The following is a 26,392-nucleotide window of genomic DNA, read 5'->3' on the forward strand; positions in this document are numbered from 1 at the left end:
CGAAAATCACACACACGCACGCGAGTCGGAGCAGTCTGCAAGATTTCCGGGAAAGGAAAAAAAAGCAATCGAAAAAGTTGAATTGAGTGGATGATGGAAAAGTGGGTGGGGAGAGCGTCGTCGTCAGGCTGACGACGTCTTACTGTGGAGATGCGATACCCCCCACATGTGTGATCGAGAATGGGACTACATGCGGAGAAAAGGATTTGGCGCCTTGTTTTCCGGGTCATTAAATGAATTTGTTTATGCTCCCGACTCGGATCGAAACGACTGCTGTTGCTGCTGCTGCGAAGCTAGCAATAGGGAATTCCTCCTAGTTGCCTGACACGATATAAAACAATGCATAGCCATACCGTATTGATGTCTCCACCAGTTAGCAGTATATGAGGACCTCTTGGGGAAAATCGTACACGCCTAGCGCTGGCTGGGAGAAACCATCGCGTGCGTGGAAAAGAATGATACCATGAAAGAAGGCAAATACAAATGCCTTCGTAATGTATGCATGACAAGTAGGTAGATGAAAAATTTTCCAACATACTCGACTGATGACACGCTTTGTACACAGAAAAAAAAATGAGAATGGGAAAACATGTCGAGGTTTCGCCCCAAGCGGAACAAGGCACGACTTTTGCTAGGATGATTGTACCGTTTGCGTCGCGAAGATGATTGCGGTTCTTTGGATGAGTCATGGTTTTTAGTGACATTGTGTGCCTACAAAGGATGATTCTTGTACATTGCGTAGATTGTCAGAGCTATTGCATGGGTAATTACATTCATGTATGCGTTAGTTTTTAAATATTTATCATTGGAAAAGATTTGGTAAAATGTACTTTCCTAGCTACGCTCAAAAATACACTGCAATGTAATCCATGCTTTTGACCATGCTACAAGGAAAACCTGAACTTCTGTGAGATTTCCCTTACTGCTCTTACAGACTGAGGTCAAGCTTTAACGGTTTAATTCAAAATCGCCACGATTAACCGTTAAATAACCACGTGTTGCCTCTCCCACAGAGTCTCACATGTTTGCGAGACAACGTTGCCAATATGATGGTAAAAAAGGCAACTATTATAAAAATTGAAATCAAATATAGATCAGGAAAGCCAAGATCCCAATGACCTTATCAGACATGTTCCGAGTACCTTCGAGCACATGTTCACAACCTTATTTGAGTCAAAACTAATCATACGATCTATCGAACCATATGAGACTTCGAATGAAGATCATTTTTATCACATTTAGTCTCCATATCAATATCATACCTGATAATATTATATACACTGAACATTCAAAAATATGATTATGGGTACCAGTGTTGGCAAAATTAGAAATCAATTGATATTTTTCCGCTCTCATGCGCTCGCAATATCAAGCGTGATATTGGAACAAAGTATCATGATTGATATTGATTTTACAAGCTTCTTTGATATTGCGATACTAGAGAGTTGACTCGACACAAAAATGATTCCATTGCACATCGTTTCCTTAGAAAGAAAAAGCATAGTTTGCTATCTCTTTTTAATCTTCACCGATGGCGGACGCGAAGGGACTGCTGCAAGCCGTTATGGAAGTTTCGGTTGCATTCGGGTGTAAAGCAAAAATCATTAACCTCAATCTCACCACAATGTTTGTTGAGATTTGCAGTTGGTGAGTTTTGTTAGCTTGATATTCCGAGCTGCGATATCACAGTTTGCCAATCAACCGCAGTTGTTTGCTTGTTAATTTGTGATTACGAAAATCAAGCGTGGTCTTGGGCGTTGGTGAGCTTTGATTTTTTGATATTTTGCCAACACTGAGGGGTACCAAGAACTACATTGACCATTATCAGACTGATGATTTCTTGGCTCAAATTAGAACAAAATCTAATTTGAACCACGATACCATCATTAAATATCGAAAATTCAAAAAGTAGATCATTAGCGATCGGACCTCATTGGGTGTGAAGTATTTAGGGTACATGTCACTTTCCCTGAGCTTCTCTGATATTCTCATGGCTTTCTCTTAGGTTCCTTGAGTATCTATTTCGATGTTTTAAAATATCGGTATGGCTCCACCCCACTCAATCGATTCTAAATCAGATTCTGATCATTCTCCCTGGTAAGGTGATGTATTTGGTTACGAACTCATACTGTACTGAACCTTTGAAGTTTATCTGAGATCACTTTGTGAAGAAGAACATTGCCCTAGCTTTTTTTCTTAATGATCAATGATCTTTTCGCCTCCCGCAGGAATTACTGCAGAATTGAGAAAATATAACAAAAAATCAAATCTCACTCTAAATTTTCGTAGACAAAAATTAACAAGCAAGCAACTACGGATGACATTACAAGCTCTGTGATATCGCTTCGAATAGCATGTTAATAGCGAATTTTTTTTTACTTCAGTTCCAACCTGGATCGGGTATCAAGATTGGGTCTGCTTGTTAGCTTTCAAACGTCAGTGTTAACGTTTGTTTTTGTAACCTGGCTCGGGTTGAGGTTCGCACTGACAATATGCTCGGGTTCGCACGGGTTGGAACTGATTCCAACCAGGATAATAAACAAATTCGATATAACAGAACTCACCCGCTTTGAGTCGCGTACGGGTGCAAACCAAAGAGAATTATTCTCTTTTGCTTAACACCTGTTCGCAACCTGAAACTTCAATCACTGCTTGCAACAGTAATTTCGTGTGTCCCATTGCTAAAGAGTAAAGAGATCATTTTCAGAACTTTGTTATGAATCCTTTGAAGTGCTTTTTTCCTGGTAGTGCAACAACAAGACCATATTGGCACAGCATAAAGCATGGCCGGTCTAAAAACTTGTTTAAATATTAGAAGTTTATTCGTCAGGCAAAGTTTGGATTTCTTATTTATAAGAGGATACAAACATTTTATATGTTTGTTACATTTGGCTTGAATGCCCTCAATGTGATCTTTAAACGTTAATTTTTGGTCAAGTAATAATGCAAGATATTTCACTTGGTTTGACCAGGAAATTGGAACTCCGTTCATAGTGACTATGTGACTACTACTGGGTTTCAAAAAGGAAGCTCTAGGCGTATGTGGAAATGTTATAAGTTGAGTTTTGGAAGCGTTGGGAGAAATCATCCATTTTTGTAAATAAGAAGAGAAAATATCTAAACTTTTCTGCGAACGAAGACTTCTTCCTTTAGCGGAAATGCCTGTGCAATCAGCGAACAAAGATTTGTGGCAGCCCTGAGGCAAATCAGGGAGGTCCGAAGCGAAAATGTTATACAATATAGGCCCAAGAATGCTACCCTGAGGAACTCCTGCACTAACAGGTAGTCTATTGGATTTGGAATTTTGGTAATTTACCTGCAGAGTTCTGTCAGTTAAATAATTTTGAACTAATTTCATAATGTAAAGTGGAAAATTCAACTTTTTCAATTTAGCAATCAAACCTTCATGCCACACACTGTCGAATGCTTTTTCTAAGTCTAGAAGAGCAACTCCAGTTGAGTGGCCTTCAGATTTGTTTGAACGAATTAAATTGGTCACTCTTAAGAGTTGATGAGTAGTTGAATGCCAAGGCGAAATCCAAACTGCTCATCTGCAAAAATTGAGTTTGTATTGATGTGTAGCATCATTCAATTTAAAATTATCTTTTCAAAAAGTTTACTTATTGAAAGAAGCAAACTTATTGGGCGGTAGCTAGAAGCTTCAGCTGGATTTTTATCCGGCTTCAAAATTGGAACAACTTTTGCATTTTTCCATTTATCAGGAAAGTATGCCAAATGGAAACATCTGTTGAATAATTTCACCAAGAAAGGCAAGGTACTCTCTGGGAGTTTTTTGATGAGGATATAGAAAATTCCATCATCACCTGGAGCCTTAACCATACTTCGTCCAAATCAGTCCCCAAGGAATCATCAAAAATATTTTCCCGAGAGAAAATATTCAAATAATCCCGAGCAACCTGATTCTCAATAGGACTAGTAAGACCCAAACTGAAATTATGGGAACTCTCGAATTGCTTAGCAAGTTTCAGAGCTTTTTCCATATTCGTGATCAAAATTTTACCACCTTCTTTAAGCGCTGGAATAGGCTTTTGAGGTTTTTCAAAAAATTTGTGAGTTTCCAAAAAGGTTTGGAACTCGGGTCTAATTTAGAAACATTATTTTCAAAAGTTTTGTTCCTCAGGGCAGAGAATCACGTTTTAATTTGTTTTTGCAAATCCCGCCAGATAACTTTCATGGCAGGATCGCGTGTTCTTTGATATTGTCTCCTACGGACATTTTTAAGACGGATCAAGAGCTGAAGATCGTCATCTATTATAATTGAATCGAATTTAACCTCGCATTTTGGTACTGAGGCAGCTCTTGCTTCAACTATAGAAGTAGTCAGAGATTCAAGAGCATAATTAATTTCATCTTTGGTTTGCAAAGGAATGTTTGGATCGAAGTTATATTCCATAAATGTTCGATATTACTCCCAATCAGCTCTATGGTAATTGAAAGTATTGAAAGTCTCAGCTGTTCGGATTAAAAATTATTTCTTGGGATATTTCAAAAGCTACTGGAAGGTGATCAGAACCGAAGTCAGCATGGGTAACCAATTGGCTAAAAAAGTTGAAATGAATCAGTTAAGACCAAATCAATAGTTGAGGGATTTCTTGCAGAAGAAAAGCATGTTGGACTGTTTGGATATTGAATAGTGTAATAGCCTGCAGAACAATCATCAAACAGAATATTACCATTGGAATTGCTTTGAGCATTATTCCATGAGCGGTGTTTTGCATTAAAATCACCAATAATGAAGAATTTAGACCTATGACGAGTAAGTTTCTGGAGGTCACCTTTGAGAAAATTCTTTTGCTGGCCTACGCATTGAAATGGCAAATAGGCAGCTATAAACGTAAGTTGTCCAAATTTTGTTTCAACCGAAACTCCCAAAGCTTCAAAAACTTTGGTTTCAAATGAAGAAAGAATTTTATGTTTGATTCGTCTATGAACAATGATGGCAACGCCACCACAGGGTCCATCAAGACGATCATTTCTATAAATGAAATAATTTGCGTCCTTCTTAACCTTATGGTCAGGTTTAAGGAACGTTTCAGTTACAACGGCAATATGCACGTTATGAACTCTCAAAAAGTTAAATAGCTCGTCTTCATTATCTTTAAGAGATCGAGCATTCGAATTTGAAATATTTAATGCTTTAAAATCCATTACTGAATTTTAAAGTCCTGACAATATTATTTGCAAATTTTATTCCAGTTTGAATAGCATCAAGCATAGAGTTAGAATTAAGCATATCAGTAATCATGTCAATTAATGATTTCTGTAAAAATTCCATTTTAGGGGCAGTAAGTCAAAGTTTCCGTTAGAATTACGTTGGTTACTATTTTGATTTCTACCCGCTGCAATAGCAGCAAAGGTAGCTCCATTAACTCGCTGAACATTGTTAGCAGCAAGGGGAGTAGGTATAGATGAAAAATTTGAAGCAGAGGTGCTATTTGTACCTACGGGTACGAATGTAGAATTTGTTCCTCGCTGGCCGTGGAGCGTTTCCTACCTGTCGCTCAGAACTAGATTGTAGGATCGCTTTGCAAGTCTTACATTCCCAAAAATTGGATTTGTGGTTTTGACCACAATTTGAACATTTCAATTTCTTAGAATCTTCCTTCACAGGACAGTCGTCCTTTGCGTGAGAGGAATCACCACAATTCATGCATTTAGCTGGCATGTAGCAGTTTTTAGTTTCGTGACCCCATCCCTGGCACTTACGGCACTGAGTGAGGTTTTGGAAATTTCCTCCAGTCTTCCTGAAGTGTTCCCACTTCACTCGGACATGTAGCATAAGGCTAGCTTTTTGTAAAGCCTTAAGGTTGTTTAGTTCACTAGACTTGAAGTGAACTAAATAAAAATCATTAGAAATCCCGTTGCGCGAATCGCCAGGACGGGATTTCAAATCAAATCAAATTGATTGCTTAAATTAATTTCATCAGAAGGGGGATCAAGAGTTTGCCCCTTTCTTTTGTGTTTAGGTGCCATGGCGGCAGTACATTTTTATCCAAATCGACTTCCAAGCAGATTACTATAAGAATCTGAAGGATCGAAGAGGAATTTTCCAAATCGATATCCAAGAAGGATTACCTCGGATAGGGTCCAAACAAGGATCGAAGAGGAATAAGAGTTGAACAAGGTAGAACATTTTTACAGATTGAGCACTGAAAAGTGCTGTTTAAATTTGTTGTAGCTTTAGGTAGTAGTAACACTTCCTTCAGCAAAAAGCAAATAGATCCGCACGGCAATCAGACACAGTTGTTATCATTCTATGGAAGGGGTCGGTCGATTCCAAGAATTGTTAAAACATACAGAGGATCACTATGCGGTGGTTTCATGTTCTGACAACATCTTAAATGGAAATATATTCTTTATCAATACGTACCGTTTGGGATTGCAGTCCTGCAAACTTTCATTTTCAATTTCTCCAACAATAGATCCTGCTACGCCTTCCGTTGGATCGTGATGTAGGTACCGGATATTTCTTCTTTTTTTAAACCTTGAATGTTCAGCAGCTTCAGAATGACGGTAGTTACCTCAATGGTGATGGAAGCTGCCAATTCCTTATAATTGATTGCTTCCAACAGGCAAAATAAACAATATTTCAGTTCCTCGTTTACAAGTAAAAGTTACTTTCATTCACTAGGTATCGATCCGAGTTTCAATCCTCTACTTGATCCATCATGCCAAGTTTTTCGGTTTGGAGTTGGAAAACCACCGGGGATTAGGATACAAATTGCTGTGAAGCAAAACAAAAACAAAAACGAATACCGTGTTATTATTATTCGTTTTGGTGACATTAGATCACCCACTCAGTCACTGTTTATGAGCAGTCTCACTAACACTTGTGCTTCAAAGTTCCACCTTAGATTGACCGAGGCGCTGTTATCAGTGACGTTTGATATTTGTATGGGAGAAGGGTACAGTTGCCAATCTTCTTGATTTGTAGTCTTCGCTTTTATACAACATGTTTTCATATGTCATTTAAAGAAACATAAGCAACCATGAGTATACCTCATATATAATATATTCAATTCATATATATTCATATTATATTTTCTTTGCTGAAAATTAGATGTCGGGGTTCGAAGCCTATCTCCACTCTATCAACCATGCAACAAATACGATACTTTTAACTTTTGTAAAAATAAAAATTTTAGCGATTAATAATATTTGAACAGAACCCAAGAGGGAAATAATATTGAAGTCTCACGAAAATCGGTCAAATCCACCTATTTATCCCAGGAATATAACTCTTTCTGTAAAAATTGGTGGTCCTGAGAAGGACCGATTTTTCGATCTCCACTACATTGTCCGATGCAAAAATGAGCTTCGGTACGACATCGTTCTTAACTCAGCGCCTGCAAGAATGTGAACGATGGAAGAGAGAGAGAGGAAAAAATCAGTCTCTTGCTCCTGCTCGATTATGACGATTATGTCACTGATTAGCAACCACCTATCACCTTCCCACGCAATTTTTTTTCGCGTGAGGCGACATCTCCTGGAATAAAAAGGAACCAGTGCTGTCTGGCATGAAGTATATTTGCTGGCGATATCACTTTAGATCGATCATCTGTAAGGATGGCATGCACCAGTTGCAAAAAAGTTGTATCGGGTTCGGAGAATAGTTTTTGCCGCGGGTACTGCGGTAATTTGTTTCACCAATAGTATCCTCTACATTGGTGTCGGGGTCTTCCAGAACCCTCGTACAGGCAAGTATTCCTCACGTATCAGCAATTCGTTGGTTGATAGTTCTTTGGCTTCCAGGATATCGTTACGGCCTGACTCTACCGAAAACAAACTTTTCAATTCCGAACCAAACACCAGGATGGTTCACCTAGAGCAGCAACGAGTACCTCAACGTTATCTTCCTTCATCATCGTTCACTTCTTCACCGGGCCGCACTGCACTCAGAGCATTGGAAGCCCCTAATCCCTCCGACTCAGTCGAGCTTGCTGGATCCCGCCGTCATAGTCGTCCCGGTCCTGAGTTCGGAAACGGAGACGGGGTCTTCCAACCTGTGACCACAGGCAAGTACAGTTGCATAGATGAATATTTGTCAAGTTCTGATACCTCTTCAAGTTGCAGTTTACCTTCTTGCGGGACACACGCTGTATCTCAACGTGGTTTACGTGTGTACTATCAAAACACCAGAGGACTCAAGACTAAATTGGACGATGTTTATCTTGCTGCGTTTGACGAGGAGTTTGACGTTTATGTCTTCACGGAGACATGGCTTGATGGGACCAATTGGACCGTACTCTTACAAACAGTGTTCGTACTCGCGGAGGTGGTGTTCTCGTTGCTGTTTCCAACGCATTTGCCTCTTGCCAGATCGCCTATGAACAATTTACTTCGATTGAGACTTAGCCTCGCTTCACGGAGCATTTTTATTGGAGCGGTGTACATTCCCCCTGAACGACGTCTCGACTGTAGCATAATGCAACTTCATTTGCTGTAGAATTTGCTTCTTCTATGGCTAATTATTCGGACATGATTCTTATGCTCGGTGATTTCAATCAGCCTGGGCTTATCTGGTCGCACTCAAATCAGGGATTTGCATATCCTAATCCAATAGCATCTGTTACTACTCCGGCCAGCCGCTGGTACTGGTTTTCATGGATTAAGGCAGATAAATCTAGTTCCCAACTTTCAGTCTCATTTCCTAGACTTGGTGTTCGTTACTGAGGCGCCTGATGTCATCGTTCCTCTTGACAACATCCATCCTGCTTTGGATATTTCTATCGCAAATAGATCTCAACTTCACTTTGATGAAACTTCGATTGTCTATCGTCTCAACTTCCGGAAGACTGATTTACGTTTGCTGCGACGTTCCTTGTCCGAGATAGACTGAAGCGTGTTGAATGACCTGGAGATCGACATAGCTGTCGATCGCTATAATTGCTTTCTGAGCGACTGTATTTCTGCTTCAGTGCCAAAGTGCCTACCTCCTAGAAAACCGCACATGGACTAACGCTACTCTCCGCAACCTGGAAAAAGCACGTGTTAGAACACTTCGTGCCCTTATTCATCGGCGGTGTTTCTTGACCAAACGGAATTTTTCAATTGTCAGTAACAACTATCGCCGCTACAACAAGCTTCTCTACGAGCGGTATGTAATTCGCACTGAACGCAATCTGCGAAGCAATCCTAGGGGATTCTGGTCGTTCGTAAATACTAAAAGAAAGGAAACTGGTCTCCCGTCGAAGGTGTTTCTGGGCAACGACGTAGCATTGACAACTGAGGATAAATGCAGGCTTTTTGCAAGGCACTTCTCGAGCGTTTTCTCGAACGACTCACCATCGCAAGTTGAAATCAATCTAGCAGTCCGCGATGTGCCAACCGATGTCGTAAACATAGTGGTTCTCTCTGCGATAAGGAAAACTAAATCTTCTTTTTCACCCGGACCGAGCGTTATGCCATCTGCTGTGCTGAGAAAATGCTGTGATATCTTAGCCGTCCCGCTGACCCTGCTTTTTAATCTATCGTTCCATCAGCGTAAGTTTTCCACGCTTTGGAAATGCTTTACTATGCTCCCTGTTTTCAAGAAAGGAGACAAATGCAATGTAGAAAACTACCGTGGGATTACCTAGCTCGGGGTCGAATCTAAAGTGTTCGAGTCGCTGGTCAATGAGAGATTGTTTGGTTCCTTCAAAAACTATATTAGCACCTGCCAACATGGCTTCTTTCCTGGCCGCTCCGTCGAAACGAATCTCGTCAGCTTTACGTCTTTCTGCATGGAAAATGTATCTAAGAAACTCCAAGTGGATGCCATCTACACAGATCTTAAAGCTGCGTTTGATAAAGTTGTGCACGTCATTCTACTAGCAAAACTGGACATAATTGGATGTTCTGCTCCCTTCTGCAGTTGGCTGAGATCGTACCTCGTACAACGGCAAGTTACTGTCTGCATCGGAAACTACTCATCTTACTGCTTCTCGAACAGTTCCGGAGTTCCACAGGGAAGCATACTGGGACCACTGCTCTTCTCTCTATTTGTGAACGATGCAACGTTTATCCTGCCTAGCGGAGGTAAATTGTTTTTTGCTGATGACCTGAAAATTTACATTGTTGTTCGCAACCAAGCTGATTGCTTAGAATTACAAAAGCTTCTGGAGATCTTTCATGATTGGTGTGTGCGTAATTTTATGCTCCTGTGCGTCTCAAAGTGTTGTGTGATTAACTTCCACCGAACTAGAAATGTTATTTTGTTCGATTATAATGTTGCTGACACTGTACTCCAACGTGTTGATCACGTAAAAGACCTTGGCGTCGTGTTTGATGAAAGGCTTACTTACACTCGCCACTTCTCAGCCACAATCGACAAAGCGAACCGTCAACTAGGATTCATGTTCAAAATCTCAAACGAATTCCCGGATCCTTTGTGTTTTAAAGCTCTTTACTGCTCATTGGTGCGCTCATTGCTTGAGTTTGCGTGTGTTGTCTGGAGTCCCTACCAGGCAGTATGGATTGCACGATTCGAAGCTGTCCAACGTAGATTCGTCAGATACGCATTGCGCTATCTTCCTTGGAGCGACCCGCTTAATCTAGCACCGTATGCTGATCGCTGTCGTTTGCTGGGCTTGGATACTCTTGTTGAGCGGAGAAACGCATCGCAGGCTGTCTTCATTGCCAAAGTTTTGCTTGCTGAATATGATGTGCCGGAGTTACTGGCTAAGATTAATGTATATGCACCTGTCCGTACGCTCCGTCCGAGAGCTTTGCTACACGAGGAAGCGCACAATACCAATTATGCAGCTAACAGCTCTCTTGTCGCCATGGTTCGTCAATTCAACGTGGTATCCGACCAATTCGATGTTGGCATCACTTCATCCAGATTTCGTAATCGCTTAATGTCGGGCAATCTTAATGTATGACTAGTTTTAGCTTTAAGTGTTGCATTAAGACTTTAAAGTTAGATGGACTAATAATAAATAAATAAATAAATTAATTAATTACCATAATTTAGTATTGGAACACTATTGTGGGAACATTTTTTTTTGGTACTATTTTTTGGTATTTTACCTATTTCAGGCTCATCCATACCAATTTAAGGTATCGAGATATTCGTTCCTGTTCGGGTGCTCTAGTTTCTTGCAATCTGCTGGAAATAACACGAAGACTTCTTCCTTTTGCGGAAATTCCTGTGTCATCTGCTGCCTAAGTTTTGTGCCAACCCTGATTGCAAATTATTGATTTGTCATTATATTTGCTATAATAAAATATCCAAACATGTAATTTAAACATTAGACCTTACTGAAAGGAAATGGGTATTTTATAAAATTTGACAAAATCTTACGTTCGTGTCAAATAAATCTTAAAAAAAAACTTTATCTTGTAATGTTCGAAGTTTGACCTCAATTAAATGACAACTGCTTATGACTAGATCTTTCATCACATTTTTCTCCATTGTGATATTAAAAAAAAACTACCTACACTTTCCAAATTCTTGCACATATCCCTGCTAATCCCTTTCAATCCGCATCGTACCACATCCTCATCCGCCGGAATCACTCGCTCACGCGTACTGCCGTACTTATGTGCTCCTTTCCACCACTCGTGATGATGATATGCAACGACTTTTCCAACGAGTTTTGATTACATATTCATGAGGTATGTACGACGGTGCTGCTCCACGCGGTACGTCATACGAGGGGCCGGGAATGGTGGATGTGAGGGTGGAAGTCTGGCGGCAGGTGTCGTGTGGGATTCCTTGTTCCTGAGCTTGTCCCCAGGCGCCATGTGTGTAAGATGCGGTTATAAACTTGGCTGCCTTGTCGAGCTTTCAGAGTTCGCGGGAGTCCTTTGCAGTTGCACATTGGGCAATTTCGGTCAGAATTAAATTAAATAAGAATGGAAGTAAACTAAGGGAAATGGCTCTAATGTTGGCCTGTAGATTTGTTGGGCTCATCGATAAAAATCCCATATTTTCATATTTTTTTTTTCAGAACAAAGCGTGATTTGGAAAATACAACTGGACAGTTTTGGTTGCTAGGAAAAAAATCAGAAAAATATGCTTTCGTTCGATAGGTATGTGGCCCATATTAAGGACGCTTAGACTGACATTAGTAACTTTCAATTAAGGATTTGTTTTTGATAACAATTTGGATTTCCACATTTGGCATTCCCACTATCCTTTATTCAAGATTTATTCAAGAACAAATTTGTATCATCATCTCCTGCCTTCCTTTACAACAGCAGAATGCCATTTCTGTTATACAGCTCCAGTTAGCAGCAGTCAGTAGTGTTTAAGGAAGCAAAAGTTCTCTCCCTACAGTCGGTATCAAACGAGGTAATACGACAAATAAAATGGGAAAACTGCATACCGTTTTGGCATCGCAGCCAACAGCCCTTCGGGGAGTTTTCACCCCAACCCGTATCGAAGATTGCCCTACGTGTTTTTAAAAGTGCGAGCACGTGTACGAAAAGAGCTCAGGCAACAGACATCTTCCCTTTTGTGTCTCTGATGTGTTTTCCTTCGAAGAAACGAAGCAAGAGACGGAATGCGTATATTTTAAAGTTTGTTCTCGCCGAAGGGAACTGCTCCTTGGATTTTCACGAGTGAATAGATTCTCAACCGTACGATACATTGGTTTCAAATTAAACTGCGCCGTCGTCTGGCCGTGAATGGGAGGCACCGGAAATGGAGTTCGTCTGGCTGTTGGTCTATTGTCTACTCTCGAGCGAGCGTGAAGAGCCATTTCGTCAAAGATTTTCCGAAGCCGGTCGTTGTGGTCCCATTGGTGGTGACGGAGGTGATCGGAGCGGTCGGAAATCCCTCAGTCTGCACCGAATGCCATAGTCTCGGAGCTCCCCTTTGGCTTCGCCCATTCTGACTGAGTTCCGAACGAATGAATAGTTGAGCACTGCTCGACTTGTTTCCATATTTCCGGCTTTTACTTTTATTTCACGCCTCCGGGTCCAGAGGGTATTCTGCTAGCTGGCTTCATAAATATTTTGCCACGAAACCATGTTTGTACAGGCAAAGAAGTGCACTTAGGCGGGGGTGAAAAATAAGTCCCCAGCATTGTGGTACAGCGTGGCTCCAATTTTTTCAACTCCACTGTTGACTGGAAGATGATTGAGCTCGTCTGAGCCTCAAGGATTGATACATAAATGTGGAAGTCACTTTTTTTCTGTTATAAAGAGCGAATCTATCGGTGTGATGGGAAATATTTGAAATGTAAATACGGTGCTTTGTTACGGATATGGTTCTCCCTTCTTTGTTCGTCAAAGAAAGTTATTTTTGAAAGCGAGAAATTTTCAAGAAAAGCATCGTGGAATAACAACGCCAAACAATTTTCGAATGTTTGAAGAGGCGTCAATCGTTTCGTTATCTTATGATATCAACAAGGAACGCCCTGGGCCTTGTTCATTGGTGCATTATCAAGATATTTACAGGGGAAAAAGGGGTGTAAAGCTGGATTTGAGAAAAATTATGTGTTTTCAATTTTTACATAACTAATAATTTTATCTGACGGCGCCGGTGGTTGAGTGGTAAACGTGATTGCATTCTCACTCAACTGTGTATTGGTACAATCCCAGCCGAGGTCATTGGGAATTTTCAGAGGCGACAAAATCTCTGGTCATGTCTTCCTTCGAGACGGGTTCGATATGTTCCAGGTGTGGAAGTCGCCTCCCTGGCACTCCATTGCCGTCGGTGATTAATCACCAATGAATTATATCGTCAGGCCCTTTTCCACATAGATAGTGCTATTCCGTTGGTAGGAAGTAATCAAAATCCCCTATCCAAAATTGAGAGAAGTGCAAATAATTCGCTTTCTATGTATATTCTGCTCAAAAATGTGAACGACAACTTAAAGAAATCAATCAGGGTTAAGGTTTTCCCGCATATTATTATTAAGCAAGCAACAATTTGTGACTATGGCAAGACCAGACACTCCCGGGTAACTAGCTCAGTAGCATGAGACCCCTGAACTGTGTCGCAGGGCCGGCATGTTACTGGGTATTTGAAGGGCTCCGCGGACAAAGTATGAAACACAGGAATATTCACATTTTATAACACATTTACTTGCCCTCTTCTGTGGCGTGTGGGTGTGGGTTTTCACATATATGTGGCGTGTATGCGAGGGTTTTAAAATTTGCACTGTACTCACTGCTGCAGCGGGATCTCCTACGGCGTCGCGACGCTGGCGTTGGCCCACACGGCTGCTCCTGCACCACCGTGTGGCCGGAAACTTGCGGCGCGGGCTGCAGACAGTGTTGTTGTAGCTTTGGGAGAATGGTGGATCTGGTGGCGTTCATCAGCCACATACGGCTCAGCAGGCGTTGCTGGCTCGTTTGGCTGGCAGGCGTCTTCCGTCGTTGACAAAATCGGCTAACCGTGGCATGGCCACCTTGGTCGAGCCGAGACGGGACCATCCTTGGCAATTAAGGCCACCGGCCTGAGGAAATCGTCAAATTCTGTCAGGGAAATTTCCGTCAGGATAATAAAAATCAATTACCTGAACGCAGGTAGGCTTTTCAGCCCAAACCCCACAAGGGGGGGGGGGGGGTTTGTATTATATATGCACTACACTTCACGATACCGGTCTACACGGACGCCTGATTACTTCTGCCGATTAGAAGGTTATTTCTTTTAGAACATGGCCACTCGCATGCCTTTTGCCGATCATTCTCCATTTTTAGCTTAAGACTACGATTGTCCTCCCTTTAGTATCGTTCGAGTGTTTTTGCAGCGGTACTAACCCTCTCGCTGCTGTGCGATGCCTTCTGTCGTTGATATTAAAATACGTGAATGTTCCAAACAACAACAACTCATACAAACGAAAATCCACGGATTGTAACCAACTGGTTACAAATTAAACAACAGTATTGTCCCATACATTTTTCACTCACTTCACTACCAATCCCAAGAGAGCCAAAAAAATAAAATTCAAGAGCGAAAATTTTCTCTCACGAGCTCAATCTCTCCACATGCCATGTATCTTGATGCCACACGATACGTGATTTCCCTTTCACAGACTACAAAATATAGTTTCCAGCCCTGAAAAAAATGTTGGAACCCTAATTTATGCAATTAGATTTCCCATGCAGGGGCGGATCCAGGCTTGCTTTAACTTCTCAAACTCACCGAAGGTTTTAAGACAATCACCTCGAGTGAGTGGCGGCAGGGATATGGAAGAAGTAAACAAACACTCATAGAGAGAGAGGGAGCGTGAACTTCAGCGATTTGACGTGAGGTGCGCTTTTCGAGACTCCGCATGACTTTTTTGTTCGACGCAAGAAGCTCAAAGTTCACCCAGAGTAAGAGTAAGAGCGTGTGATAGAAAACATGAACATGAATGGCAGCAAACCTCACTCTCATTTTATCCCTCTTCACTCACAATCTCTGAAGCTCAGTAAAATTATTTGGCAGTAGGCATTCTACTCCTCAGAAAAATGCTACGCTCGGCTCATTTCAAACTCACGATCGAGTCTCCATCAAGCCTGGGCGGAGCTTGGCAAGCATTTTATTCGTCGAATATGTGAAAGCACTGCTCTCTGTTGGAACTAAGTATATGCTTAATTTTCGATAGATGTGGCACCATTAATAACAGTAGTGACATCTTAAGAAAAATTAACGCCTAACCAATGTAACATGATTAATTCATCATTTAGTCATCTTCTACAATTAATTTTCCATCAGATGTCATTGCTGTTATTTGCAGTGACCTTTATTCGATTATACGCATAATCTGTTTTCTGTTAATTATGAATAATTGAAGTAATTGGAACTGCCCTAGAGATCTCTGAACTGCAATCATGTTCTCTGAACCAGAATTTCTCAGCGGTTTCAAAGTGTTGACGCAATTTTCATGGAGATAATTGTACTGCCCTGAAGTTCTTTGATCTATTCTGAAGCTCTCACTATTGTTTTTATGTTTTCGATGCTTATGGAATTTCCATTAAAATAACAAACCTTCCCTGAAGTTTCCTAAATTTTTAAGAAGTTCTCGAATGTTCTCTAACGTTTCCTTATTTTTCAAGTAGTTCTCGGATATTCTCTAGTGGGTGCAGTTTCCAACCCCTTTGGATACGGTTGTGTTTTAAGTTTGTTCTCTGTTTTGTGGGTGCGTTCGCTTTCATAGTTTTCGGCTGCATTTTGCCGGATTAGCGCTGGCACTCTGCTTCCCGGACGGTTATACGTGTGTGATTGGTGGTTTTCTCGCTTTCCGGGAAGTTTTAGAATCGAGAAAGAAAACGTATTTCATCATGTTTGCCGGCATCAGAAGAGATGTCGCTATCTGCGTTGATTGATTTTTTTTTCTACTGGACTAGAAATTTGTGGTATCGCGAGCGATAATTTTTAATTTCTGTTTATCTACGCGCTGTAATGTGCCTCATAGCCTAGTCAGTAAAGGCTTGGTATTACCAAGACGGAGGCGGCGGGTTCGATTCCCGGTCCGGTCGAGGGAATCTTTCGGGTTGGAAATTTTCTCGACTCCCCTGGGCATAGAGTATCATTGTGCTTGCCACACAATACACAAATTCATGCATTGGTATTGGCATCGAAAGCTCTCAATTATTAACTGTGGAAGTGCATTTAGAACACTAAGTTGCGAGCACGCAAAAAGCTAATATGCGCTAAGCAATAAGCTTGAAATGCGAACAAGAAGAAGAAGAAGGTGCGTGAAAGAGCTCGGCACGGTCGGTGTTGATGTTGGTTCGCTCGCAACTATTTTTGCAAAGCATTTAGTGTTTTCGACCGAAATTGATACCGAAAGTGTACCACAAGTGCTTCTGAACGTGTTTCGCAGTTGGGTGTGGTGAAGTTCGTGCGTTCCCGGTTGATTTTCAGTGGAAAATCCGTATCACAAAATTGCTCACCTAGTTCTTTTTTTCCATTCAAAGGCGACGGGTTTGCTTTCCCGAAATGACGTTTATTGGATCCGTTTCTTTGCACGGGTGTGTTTTTTGTAACCAGCGGTGTGTAAGTGTGCTTGTGATTTTCATTGCCTACCGGGAGGCCGGTTCACCGTGTTCGGATGTTACGCTTTCGGCGTGTAGTTCTATCGAGAATCTCGTCACCGTGTGCGAGTTTGAACACGGTCCGGTTGGTAAATTAGCTGGGGAAAGTGCGTGAATCAGCAAGTTTACGGCTTGCAAAAGTGCTCGTCTCTGCACTGGTCTCTCGCCAGTGTCGGAGATTTTGAGCAAGCTGAAGGATGCCTCGCTGGATACTCCCAAGACTGGACTGTACGGGCGGTAGCTGGTGGTCGTGAACGGTTCCTGAGGAAAGCACGAGACGCGAATCTCCTCTCAGATGACCATGGCAATGCAGGAAGTATTACAACAAAGGTAATTGCTATTAGATATTTTTGCAAACAGTGACAGATAGCTGATATGAAGTTCAAGTGGAGGTGCAAAGGTTTCATATCCTAGACAAATGGTAAGTTACAAATTCGCATGTTGTCGTTGTCGTAGGCGCCGTCATATTCGCCGTCGTAGTCGCTGTCGTAATCGCCGTCGTAGTTGCCGTAGGCAGCACCGTTAGTATATTTAAAATTAACCATCAACTGCTGAAACTTTATGAATTATCGCGAATTTCTGTTGTTCTTTACATACCAAGTGAAATTCTTCTTCTTTCTTAGCTTTAAGTTTTAGAATTTGAAAGATCGTCGGTTGCAATGGCGTGCTTACTGAGTATAAAAAAGCGGTCTCAGGTCCTTTCAGATTAAAAAATGTATGGTAAGATCGCTTGTGTATCGTATGTTTTGTAAAACTTTTCGTTGTCGTCGGTGCCAGGTTTGACTAGTTATAACAACTTGGGTAACGGTACAATGTGATATGAGGGGCTAGGTGGCCTTAGAGCAACCGTTTTTGCTTACTGATCAGAACATCATGAGTCTAATATCAAGTCCATTCACATTCAAGATTCGTCAACCGTTTTATTTGTTAACATGTCTACATGGTAATAACAGCAACTCGATGGTTAAAAAGAAGCTCGTCTGCCTAGTGACAAACGTTTTTGCTTACTGAGTAGAAGACCTTGGGTTCAATCCCAAGCTCCTTCACGTTACATGATCGTTAGGACATCAATTCAGCTTATCGTTTACCAAAACGAACCCTGCTGCAAACCCAACCCTATTACCCAATATCCCAGTGACTACTCGTGCCAGTGCAGAGGTGTTCTCGGCTTCCATCAAAGCGAGTGTTACGTCAACACATTCCTACTTCTTTCTTTCTTGACCTGTGTTCGGGCACGGCCGGCGCTGGTATTGCCTAGTTTGAGATCACCAGTTTCACCAGGATCCCGAGTAGCACATTTCCTTCACAATAAGTTGCAGCAACTTGTTTATGACTGATATTAGTTGTATAGAAGTTGCTACAACCGATTTGTGACAAGCGTGCTACTAGGGATGATTACTAGTCCCAAGCATCGTCTATCGGTTCTCTGTGTAATTACAGCTGGTCTGGCAATTACAGAGTAGCAACCGTGGGCCGTCAATCATGCTCAAGCATGCTCATGCTAGTTCTCGGATCTTCTCTAGCGTTCCAACAATTTTCCCAATATTCATGAAACTTCCCTGCAAACCCCACATATTTTCAGAAATTTTCAGAACAGTCTTGAAATTTGCGGAAAATTCTATTATTCTTTGGAACTTCCTGAAACTTTCTGCATCTCTGACCTTCCTAGAAATACTTGCATCATCTCTGAAAAGAATGAATCTGCATAAAATCTTTAACTTCTCTAATGGTTTTTGATCTTCTTTGAAGATGCCGGAACAGGCTCTCAAAGCCATCCGGAAAACCTTCTCCTGAAGTTATTGGTACATCCCTGAAATAAATGAATCTGTTCTAGAACTCTTTAAACTTCTCTAAGAATGTTTGAACTTCTTAGAAATTCACAAAATATGCAACATTCCTTAAGGTCTTTAAACTTAAGTGAAGTTTTTGCAACGGAAGCCCCTGAAGTACCGCAATTCTCCTGAATTTAATAGAACGGCTCTGAAGCTCTTGGATCTTCACTGAAGTTCTCGAAACTTATTTGAAATCTATGGAATTTCCCTGAAGCTATTGGAACCTATCGTAAAGATCTTAAACTACGCTAATCTCTTCTAGAAAATCTGTATTTTAATTTAAATTATGATTAAAGTCACTAGTCTTTCAAATGAATCCACTATCTGCTATCCCACACCAGGTCGACGAAATCGGTGCCAAATTATAACGAAACAAATGTGTTATCCTCTCCAAGAAATATTAAATCCGACCATCGGAAGAAGAACCTGAGAAAACATTTGTTAATAAAACAGCAAAGAAAGGGTTATCCTCCATATAATTCCACTTAATTAATTTTGGTATCCATGACCGATACGTATTTCAACTACAATGTGCAGTCTTCATCAGTGTCATTCCCACTAAAGAGCTTATCAAAATCTAACCCCCATTTATCAGCCAAATTTACGGAGTTAACGGGTTTAAAAATATTAAACATCTTAAAACCCCCCATCTCATGTTTACTGAGAAAAAAGGGTTGAAAAATATCGAACACCTAGCACCCCTCAAATCTCAATAAAGGCCATATTTACGGAGATCAACGGGTTTAATGATTTAAGCCAAATTTACGGAAACGATCGTGCATAAAGATTTCGAACACCTAATCAATCTTCAAATCGTGATTAGGCTATATTACCTTTGTTACTACCGTAACATAGGTATTAAAATCGGATTTCACACGTCTTGCCGTCTGTGACCGATAGCCATCCACACAAGCTATCTCACCTGTATAAAACATTCCCAATCGATAGATCTCTGCTCGATCTGGCTCGAAAGTTTGATTACGACATCGTAGAATCAAATTGAATATGAAAAATCGACCGGGCAAGATGAAACCGAGCAATACGGCGTAAACTTCTTTTTTTTTAAGTCAAGGGAAGGCTTAATGTTTAGTTTGGGCGTTATCATCTGAAGAAGAAATCGTACGCATTTGTATTGTGTTGATGCCAAGAGTTTTCATACTTTACAATATATCCCAATAAGACCAGTTGGCAGTATTGAAAACTGTCACTGTAGAAGTCACGAAAGGACTGATCATAGTCACCTTTTTTAATTTCATCACTCTCGAATCGGACGCTCACTCAATCAACGTATCAGTTGCTTTTGACAGTTGACAATGAAAGTTCGTCACTCACCACTTCACTCAATCAGTCGTGCTGTTTACACTCTTCTTTATAGTGAGTGTCATCTCAGCACCATTTTTTTATCAATCAGTGACATTCGTTTACCTATCATTGATGATAATCGTGGTAATCATTTTTCCTATAGTAGCCTCCGGTTCTAGCGCACAGTTTTTGTGGCCTTCCCACGAAGAAACTGAAGAAAAAAGTATATTCCATTGATTAATATCACCTGAAGGATCCTGCCTTCTCAACGGTTGTAGGACAAAGTTACCACTAAACGGGGTGTCTTTGATCGCAGGGGAGACTTTGATCAGGTTGTGCAGCGCTGAGCTTCTCAGGCATCAAATTATCCCTATCCATTATCCATTATCCAATCTATCATTGGATATTATCCCTATACTAAATCAGATAATTTTTAAGCCTGGTTCGTTTTTGTGTCAATATATCTGGAGAACTTTGAAATTTGGACGTATTTGGTTTTCGAACCAAACACGCGAATCACCGATTTCTCGCAAATAAAAGCTCGATCTCGCAAGGAGATAATACCAAATGATATAGGGAACATTCCTCTACCTGATTGTGGTGTATGCTTTCAAGGTTTAGATTTTATATGCGAGAAATCGGTGATTGTCGTGTTTTGTTACAAAAGTAAATACGTTCAAATCTCAAAGTTCTGCAGATTTGTTAACACAAAAACCAAGGTGACTACATATAGGTGTTCTAATGTGTCAAACTCATGATTCAGCCATTTTGGATTTTTGTATAGGACAGCGACCGAGTTTGTTTACAATCTGCTCATAAACCCCACTTCCCCCCCCCCCCCCCGCGACCTCCTCACCTATGCACTAACCAAGCTGTATCCCCATGTATATACCCACCATGACAAAAACGAAGCTCACGATCATCAAAACAATAACAATTATTACTTGTTGTCTGTATCACACTCAATCTTGACATCTCTTCATCTAGTCACTCAGTCGACACTCAGGCTCCGATAGCTCAACAAGTCAGCCGGGGTTTGGTGTGGTGAGTTTCATCGGTGAGACTCGTTTAATTATGCTTTGGTCTTTTCATTTGGCTTCGTACGCTCTCGTAACAATCGTAAGATTTTGCAACTCTGCCAGTTGGATTTTGTTCCTTGAAATTTGTGCACGGCCGATGAGATCAATCCAAATTGTAGTTCAGTTTATTCTTAATCGCAAAAAGTGCAGAAACTTTGCAATAAGTACACACTTAGAAATTATTATTTTTACATGAGACGTAATACAGCTTCGACGTAAATCATGGAACGTAAACAAACATGGCATGTAAAATTAAGTGTCATGAAACTGAAACATATGCAACTCGACGAAAAATGCATTTGATTGAATTGATTTACTCGTCCTTTTCAACTGATTCTTATTTCAAAAGGGCCGCTTGCATGTGTCGGACTCAGGGCACTGAAATTTACATGTCTTTTTCGTAGTGTGTAAATTATCCCCATGTTTTAAAACCACAATTAACTGCAGGAAAACGAGGAAAATTTACGAAAAGTTTACTCAGTCTACTGGCAGTACCAACAAACCGAGAAATTCCAATCTTTACTGTTATCATATTCTGGAATGTTTTCCTTGAAAAAGCGCAAAAAATCTGGAAAAACATGAAGCAAATTTACTCATTACTGAATTCCGATTTATGAGTAAAGGTAGATCAAATTTGAGTTGATCTCGTTGGCCGTGTACAGCGCGTTTTTCCACCTTTCTGCACATTTCTAAACATCAATTTCTAAACATCAAAATTTCAGTAAAGTGAACCCCACTCGTTTCAATATATTGACACGAAGGGGAATTATTGACAATAATATTACGATTATTGTCAATACAATAAATGGTGTAGGGTCCACTTAAGATCTTCTCATTTCCATTAGAAGTAGGGCTATCCAATATTGTGCAAACAAGATTGTAACTGACAAGATAACAAATTAACATTCGGATTCAGGTTGATGTTGTTCATTCGTCATCTTGTCAGTCCCAACTTTGTTTACTCAATTTTGGTGAATATAGGTAGATCCTACTCAAATTTGGGTTGTTTAGAAATGCATAAACTGACCAATTTGCAGAACCTTGGGCTAAAGCAAACCTCACACGCATCAATATATTGACGCGAAGGGGAATTATTGACAATAATATTGATGATGTGAATTCAGAAATATTGACAATCTCGATGTATTGACGTCAATATAGAATGTATTGACAATACGATTATTGTCAATAAAAGCAATCGTGTAGGGTCCACTTAAGCATTTAAAGCAGACGTTACACGTGTCAATATATTCACAATAATCGTATTCAATTTCTATTCCTTCATTATATGAAGATTGACAATAGCAATGACAGTTTAACTTTATTCCATCAATATTTTTGACAATATTTCCCTAATTTTTGTATCAATATGTTGATAAGTGTAACTGACGCTTTGAATATTGGCCTATACATCATCCTCATTTTTACAATTGCTATCAGAACTGGTAAATCACGACACGAACAAAACTAATGAGACAATAGCTTGTTTAAAGAAATTGTGTTGAAAATTCGACCAGAGCGTCCTCCGGAGTGCAATGTAGGCACTAATCCCTGCCGTAATGCGTCTTTGAATTTATCTGCTGGTATCATTTTTGACCATCACCAGTGAGCCAACATACACGAACTCACACGAACTTGACCACCGTCAGCCTGAACTAGAGGTGGGAGGCTAACATGGTCTTCCCTAGAACTTCTTCCTCTCATGTATTTCGTCTTCGATGCGTTAATGGCAAGTCAAATTCGCCTAGCTTCAGTCTTCAGTCTGATGAACTTTTCCGCCATCGTCTCAAAGTTCCTTGCCATGATGTCGATGTCATCGGCGAAGCCAAGCCAGGATGGACTTCCTGAACATCTTGCCATTCGTATCTATCACCGCTCTTCTTATCACACTTTCAAACGCGGTTTTAAAGCAGACACGAAATCACTTTGCCGTAACCCCCTTCGAGATTCAAAGGGACTCGAGAGGGTCCCCGATACTCGAACAATGCACATAACTCGATCCATCGTCGCCTTGACCTACCACGTCAGTTTATCCGAAAATCCGTACTCGTGCATAATCTGCCATAGCTGATCTCGATCGATTGTGTCGCATGCGGATTTGGTGTTCAATTGGGCTGTGTAGAAACTGAGACCAATAAAAATATAAGCAACTATTAAGGCCTCTTCTATCTAGGAATAATATCAAAAAAGAGATTATACTGTGTAACAAAGGTTCTATTCACCTGCCCGGTGGATATGGGTTTTTCGGAGATAAACGGGTTTAAAGGTTTGGAAAACTCAAATTTATAGAGAAAATTGGGTATCTTTATTTAGGTCACCTAAATACTCGTCAAATCACAATTAAGGCAATATTTACCGAGATAAACTGGTTTAAAGATTTGAACATTTGTACGCCATTAGAAAAATGTGATTTATTTAAAAAAAAAAATCATATTTAGTTATAAAAAAAAACTCAACGAATTTAAGTAAAATGACCAAAATGTGTATACAGTTGTTAGGAATCACTGTTTCTCCGCTTTTCAAAACCGTATAAAAATCTAAAATAGGTTGAAAAAATATGAAGTTACTCATGATCAGTGCTGAGATTTGTCATTGTCATTGACAGACTTTTGCGCGATATTGACAAAATTGTTTTTCACATATTCAATGATAGACTTGATCCTTAAAAAAATCATTGTCAAAATCTCATTCATTTTTTCGTCAATGACAAAGATTCACCTGGTAACAGAAAGTGTAATTTCTTGCATTCTGAGACACATTATTGTTATCCAAGCCGTTCAGGACGTAGATGCTTATTCACTTTAATGGCTCCATGTAATTGTTTTGCTCAAGCCATTTAATTTCATCTCAAATTTAGCTAATAATCAAATCAGCACATGTTCGTCACTGACAAAAATGCTACTGACAATTGACATGGCTTGACGATGACTGTTAGCTCAAACGAGTGACCAAAGCAGAATTTTGAGTATCACCGTGTATTGTCGAAATTTTGCAGCACTGCTCATGATAGTATGGACAGTAAAAATGAATTTTAATATTACATCCAAGAGGATGCACTTCAATCATATCAAAAATCTCATGTAATTTTTATGGCCACAAAAATAAAGAAATGTAGTAAAAGCAGCGTAATGTCAGTTCATGCACTGTATTAATGATAATTTGAAATGAAAGTAACCCAAGTAACCAACAAGCCCGCTAATTCGCCTTTTTGCAATATAAGGCTAATATGCGGCTAATGCAAAACTTAGCAATAATGTTAGTCGTGTATCAGCCTTATATTGCAAAAAGGCGAATTAGCGGGCTTGTTGGTTGCTTGGGAATATTACACCATATTTTTGACACGATTGAAGTGCATCCACTTTGATGTGATATCAAAATTATTTTTTTGCTGTGTGTGGTCACTTAGCCAAAATCGGTTCTTTGACAATAACTTAAAATTTTGTGGTGTTGATACAATTTCAAATAGGATTTAATTTTGAACTCGAATTAACTAACAACCAACGATAGGTCACTTGAAAGGTGTTTTAGCCTTTCTTTTGTTCTTTCAGAGGTCTTGATGTTTATTTTGTATGTCGTATGTTATAGATCCTTAATAAAACACGCAAACAATAATGAACCTTGTTTCCTAATACGTGACCAAGGCCCACAAATAATCCGCAGTAAAAGCCAACCAATTTTCAATGGTCCATAAAAGACCTCCAATTCATCCCATACAAGCCTTTTTTTAGAACGATTGATTCGAAGGAAAGAGCTCTTCTAAATCGGAACCATTCACAAACCGCATACGGGAAGCCCAGCACACAATAGAGCTAAAATCACCGTCTTCTTTATGGCAGTCATTGATTGTGGCGAGCGATTTCCTTCTGAATCAGCGGTAGATTTTCAGGATGATGGGTAATAACCGTTCGCTCAGTCAGAAAGCACCAACACATTCCCGCAAGGGCATGAAAGATTGAAGAATGGTCCCTCCCCAAGCCGCCTCCCACTACCCTTGGATTGGAAAATGTGTATAAATTTTCTCTTTGTTCGCCGCGCGCTCGTTCGCTCTGTGTGCACAGGATGCCTTTGTTTGCCCTCTTACCCTGAAAGATTCCTCTCTTCTTGAATGGCGCACTCTTCACGTATCCCGTGTAAGATTGAGTCGAAGAAAGGTAACAGGTCGACGATGGCATGGTCGGGGGTGAAGCTAAGGATGGGAAGGTAAAGTGACGAAAATGGGATATTGAATGGATTCGAAAAATGGATGATTTGTTTAGTTTGGTTGGAAAGATTTCCCTTCCCTGTCCAAAAGGGCACCGGGGGGCGACATGAAAACAGTCTAATCATTAATTTTGATTCCTTATTGTTGTGGCTACGGCGGAAGTCTGGGAATATGCTTGTGTTGCTTTCCGCCGACAGCAAGGATCATCATCATCATCATCATTATTATTATGAATCACTTTCCGGGTATTGTTCCGTTCATTTTCCCGACGATGGCGTGTTGATGGGGCCGCCGACGACGACGACGACGATGAGGATGAAAATATTTTGACAATAGCATCGCTTCTGATAGGCAGCAGCGAAAGTGGCGACGACGAGTAGTTACACAAAGAGGTCTTGTGGGTTTGTTTTGATAGACCACTCAAGATGAAACACTTGATATATGTACACGGTTTTCCCCTCCTGGTGGGTGATTCCGATGCTTGCTTCTTTTTCTTATTTGGCTTTTACATCACAACTGGAACGTTACGCTTGCCCTAAACTATACTGCTGTCGATTCAGAGATTTCTGAACCTATAACATTTTTGGATTTGAATGAAGCTTAATGTCGGCCTAATTGTACCTAATACTAGGCCCATGCATTTTGAAGGAAAACAGTTTTTTGCCAATTGTTCAGAAGCAACCAAATATATCCACTTGTATCTAATAAAAATTGAAGAACATGATAATTTTTATCGATGGATCCAACATTATTTCCCATATTTGACACTACGCATAAAGTAGGACCGGACCAGGAATCGATCCCGCCGCCTCCAGTATGGTCTTGCTTGATAGCTGCACCTTTACCGACAGAGCTAAGGAATGCCCCATCCGATCCTGCGTGTATAAGGAAGTCCGTTTCGATTTTCGGAGGCATCAGTACCATGAGCATACCGAAAGAAAAGCCATTTCCAAATATCATTAGTCATTCGGTTTCGAGGAAAACAAATCTGCGGAAAGACA

The sequence above is a fragment of the Ochlerotatus camptorhynchus genome, unplaced genomic scaffold, assembly GCF_037179485.1.
Source record: "Ochlerotatus camptorhynchus isolate MF236.1 unplaced genomic scaffold, CSIRO-AGI_Acam_v1.1 ptg000041l, whole genome shotgun sequence".
Taxonomy (NCBI): Eukaryota; Metazoa; Arthropoda; class Insecta; order Diptera; family Culicidae; genus Ochlerotatus; species Ochlerotatus camptorhynchus.